Source organism: Mastacembelus armatus, chromosome 4 (assembly GCF_900324485.2).
Source record: "Mastacembelus armatus chromosome 4, fMasArm1.2, whole genome shotgun sequence".
Lineage (NCBI taxonomy): Eukaryota > Metazoa > Chordata > Actinopteri > Synbranchiformes > Mastacembelidae > Mastacembelus > Mastacembelus armatus.
In genome coordinates, this window is record NC_046636.1 from 8,063,131 (window position 1) to 8,068,332 (window position 5,202).

Consider the following 5,202-nt stretch of genomic DNA (forward strand, 5'->3'; position numbering starts at 1 on the left):
ACAGCTGTTCACTTAGTCCAGCTGATAATTCAGCCTCGGTTTAAATTTGAGACAAACCTGTACAATTTTAGTATGGAAATAAACTGCTGAGGTTCACGGTAATAAAGCCTGAACAACTACAATATCTGCCATCGAGCAGCTGAGGGCGCTGTTGTGTTTCAGGTTGAAAGCTGTTTGTAGTCAATGGCAACCAGATAATCAGTTTTCCAATCAAATCACAGTTGTATCTGATCATCATTACTGTTGGCAGTGAGATGAAATAAAACGAGCACAGCTACAAGCCTCAACACCAACATTGCAAGATAATAAAATGAAGAAGGGTGAAGATTGGGTGGTCAGCATCTTTAAACTTCGTGTAAGTTCAGGTTTCATACATGTAACACGAGAAGCTGTTGTTACTGGGTCTAATCACGCATGTAAACATATTGTCCATCTCCGATGTACCAGATGAAGGTTAGTTTCAGTTTAGTTTTTCTTCACCACCCTTTCTTTTTACATGCGTCATGAGGTTTGTTACATAAGTGTTTAAACATTATTAGAATTGGAAATCACCTTCCCCCACATCACATATGACTCATAAACAATAACTTGATCACAGCTGTCACTTCTGCTTTGACAGCATCTGGTTTGTATCAGTTGCTATGGATAACAACATAATCTGCCAGGGAAACATGCACATTTTCATTTTCTTTTTAATGTTTCCACTGCATGCAGCTCACCAGTTTCACTATTAATATTCGTTTTTTTTTTTTTTTACAAGGTATTCAATTTAACTGCTAGCTTTTTAAATGGCGACTATATTAGAATTTTATTAAATTCATTTTTTATTATGTTAAACCTAATAAATATGTTTTATTTTATCTGTGGGAAGAGCTTTGGAGAGCGGGATCACAAAAAAGAAAGAAAAACAAATAGTTCAGTAGGTTCTTATGTTTAAAGTAACTAGATTTATATCCTCCATTTGGTGTCTTTTTAGAGTAGCTATAGAGCTCAATTTGAGTATCCAAGTCCCTTCTTGCTCCCTTAGAAACATTAGGTGAACAAAAACCATTTTTACTCAGGGAAACTTATTAAATTTGCCCTGGACTCTCAACCATACTTTATGGTCTCCCTCCCTCACTGTTTTCCTTTGTGCACAGTGTTTGACCAATGACACTAATATCACATCAGATGCCAAAGACAGATCTTTGAGGAAAATAATGGTTGAAAATATTTTTAAAAAACACTTTTTTCATATGCTGCTAACTCGATCTGTTGAGGAAGCCCATGAGATGTAGTTGAGAGTTTGGGAAACAAATAGTAAGTGAAAGGATTTTTTTAAAATATGAAACGATACTAAAACCTGTTATTATAAAGAAAAATCTATAGACTGATGAAGCACATGTGGTTGAAAGCTCAGGGAAAGAAGCTTTAGTTTAGTTTTTATTTGTCAGCCTTGTTATATTACTGCCTGTTATTGTTTAAACCAAGCAACTATTTCTAGTTGTAGATAGTGGACCTTGAGTTAAGCCTTCAAATTAGTGTTTACATTGTTTCAACTTTTTCCAGATACAGCTAAATAAGATCCATAAAATACAAAAAAACAAAAACATACAGGGCAAAATGTTTTGATTTGTATGAATGTGACTCACATGGGGAAACAGCAGTGATCATGGATGGTTTTCATCTCAGGTCAGCTGGCAACCAAATCGTCGTTAATGAAGTTGCACAGTTCAGTAGAAGTGTTGTTGGGCAGGAAGGCTCAGGTCTCTAAATAAAATCAGGTCTCTGGTGACCAGAGGGAACAATACAGGGACCGGCCTGTCGCTCTGACCCTGCAGGATCAACAGGACATTCATGTATAAATGCATTAATGACAGTGACAGTGTCCAAACACCACGCACTGCCACAGGCCCAGGACAGGAGCACTGATGGGTTCAACAGTTCAAACCTTTCTGAGGACAAAGTACAAAGCACAAAGACTATGCCTGTTTAAAAGCAGGGAGTTTTATGTTTTTATCAACTGATTTATACTAAAACTGTTAATAATTAAAAATCAGGCTATTATTCTTATGTAAAAAAAAAATAAATTATTTAGCAAGGATGAGATTGAGTTTTATATTTTATACTGAAGTATATGTTAGGAGCAAAACATTTTTGACCAATTTTGTGACAAGTTTTGTTATTAATTGTTAATATGAAACTTCAATAAATGCTTAAATCCTCTACTCCTGCCACTGGTTTTACACCACATTAGGATTTGAAATTCTTTGCTCCTGATTTGGCTGCTAAGTCTGATGACTGAAGGTAACCCCTTAGCTTTAATGTCAGGCTGTTTTTCTCCCACTCAAAGGTCCAAAGCGCTCCTGACAAACGTGCATGGAGAGAGTTTTCTGATGGACTGTGCAGATGGAGGAAGTTGCAGTTAGTTGGAGGCACTGAGACCTTTTACAGCTTCTTTTTCCCCCAGGCCAACGTGACCTCCGGCCCAGAAGGTCGGCACTCACAGTAAACTGCGTCAGACCTAAGAGACATGAACACACCCTCATCCTCCCCATACCCAGTGAGGAACATTTTACTGCTGTCAGCTAAATCTCACCGCAGCTATAACCTTTTAAAACTTTTTTATGGCAAAAAGACAAATGTTGTTTTTGAAGAACAATTTGTGCAAACACAGCTCTTTTTTGAAGAGTGTAGAAGAAATATAGAGGCAAAATCCTTCATATCTGCCTTTTTAGCTTCACAAACCAACAGAAACAAACAATAAACTAAGGGTTTAAAGCACTGACTGCTTTAAATTTCAGCTGAACAATGTTGGCAAGTGGGTTTATAGAACCACTTATATATAACAAACTTAGTATTGCCTGAAGATTTTTTTAATAGTCATTTTGTGGTATAAGACAGTAAAATGTCTACTGATCACACTTAAAGGCATTTACCTAAGAAACCCTTTGCATACGATGGTTTTGTAACATTATGGAACTAAACTAAGTTCATCTTGCCAGAAAAACAGACGGCTGGTATGAGTCAGTGCTTCCATGAATGTCATGGCTTTAATTAAAGACTACAACACAAACAAAGCAACAGGCTGCTGTTTAACCAAAAGTAAATCTTAACTGCTTGTTTTTTTTTTTTAAAACATCTTATTGTTTATAAGTAGCAGTTAGTATTTTTATTAATGATTAATAAATAATTTATTGATGCTATAGATGACCAGTAACTTTTTGGTTGCCAGGTTGTAGACTGTGCTCCAGCATTATTTTAAATAGGAAGAATCCTCCATCAAGTCTGGTCAAGTCAGTAAAGCTGAAATAAGCTACAGGAAACATACTTATGTTATTAAATCATTATGAAACAGCTCTACAGAAAAACATAGATGGTCAAACATCCGATTAAAGGCATCTCTATAATGAACAGGTTTGACAGCATCACCTTACAGTGAATGTGACTACTATTAGATGAGTGTGTGTACCAGATCTCTCTCTGCAATACACACTCAAATCTCAGAGTACACGTATGGTGGTCAAGTTGCATTATGGGACACCAGTTGCATTATGGGACACCATTTAAACAAAATGTATAGAATAAAAAAGAGAAAAAAGATTCTCGTGTCAATTTTGATCCTTTGTGAGTTGATTATGTATCCCATAGTATTGCAAAAGTGCAGATAAATTGGTGCTGCCACCAATGGTCGACAAGGTGCCTCTTGCCCCTCTCACTGCTGACAGGTGTTTTAATGAAATGTCCTCTAGTGGCTGTACTAATTTAAACATTGGGCTTTCTCACAGGAGATCAAAAAGCAGAAGATGACAGTATGGTGGCTGGGATGTTTCAATCTAAAAAGCAACTGTTGTTTTCAAGTGTTGCCCTTGAGTCGTTTTTTTTCTGCAATCCAACAATTAACTAAACAATGACAGGGAATCTTCTGTTGCATAATTACTCTATTTAGTTTAAGTCAATTTTGCTGACGAATACTGATGATGATTTGAGTGCAGGACCTTTTCAGTGGAGTGCTTTTACATTTTTATATTCATTCTTTTATTTACTATAAATAAAACAATTTCTTCCATCAGTGCACTCACCTGCCTGTTATCTACTATTTTACACCTTTAATTTCTATCTTGGACCGCTCATCTCTATTACCTGTCACTGGTTACTTGCAGGGATATTGATTCTTTCAGAACATTAAGTCATTTCTACTATTTCACTTGCTGTAAGTGAACGAGAGCATCATCTGAGCAGCTCGGGCTGGAGCAACATTTCATTTTAATCGGTCAACCTTTGTACATCCTCCCCGATTGGGGAGGAAAACAGAGTTGGAGGCCAAACACCAGCAGCTCTTTATCAGAACAATAACCCATAAAATAATTTCCCTGCTGCGTGCTGAGTGGTACTGACAGGATGGAGGTAGGAGGATACCTGTCCATCAGAGTGCGCGTCAAAGTCCATGACACTAAAAGCAAAACATGTTTTTTTTTTCTAGGTGGGACCAAAGAGGAAAAAGTCATTTGCAAGTTCAAGGTCTTTGAGGAGGGAAACAAGCTCCTTGTTTAGCCTCAGAAAAATCAGGGCAGCAACTAATGTTAATAATTCAGCGTAGTGTTTACTGTACTAGCCACTTTAGTGTGATAGCAGGACTGAGGATAACAGGATTTTTGACCTGTTTATTTTAATCACAGCTCTTTGCAGATGACACATTACTGGAGCTGCAGCCTGCTATAAGTTTTAACTTTCATGTCCTTTTAATACCAAATTTGTAATGACTTTTTTTCTTCTGATTTCAATAATTATTCAGTATTTCAATTTAATTATACTAATGAAGACTTTGTTTATACTTGTTGGTCATAAATTCCACAGGGTACCTTTAAACTGGCTAAATTTTTGTGTTTTCTATTTAAGAACTGACAGTAAAATCTGTTATCACACTGACAAAACTCAACTAACTTATTGAAGAGAATAGGAACATACGAAAACAACAAAAGATTATTATCATTATTATATTATCCTTATTAATATTATGAGAAAAAAGTAAGAAACAAGTAAAGAATAAGACAATCAGATTTTCTTCTCAGAATTCATAGCTAAATTCTATAAATATTGTTAATTATTGCATAAAAAAAAAATCTAACTCACCAATCAGACCTCTGTCTAAGTACATGTGGTTACAGCACCAGTCATCTGTGTTCAATGTCAATGTTTTCTCCCCAGTTTCACACACCTCGG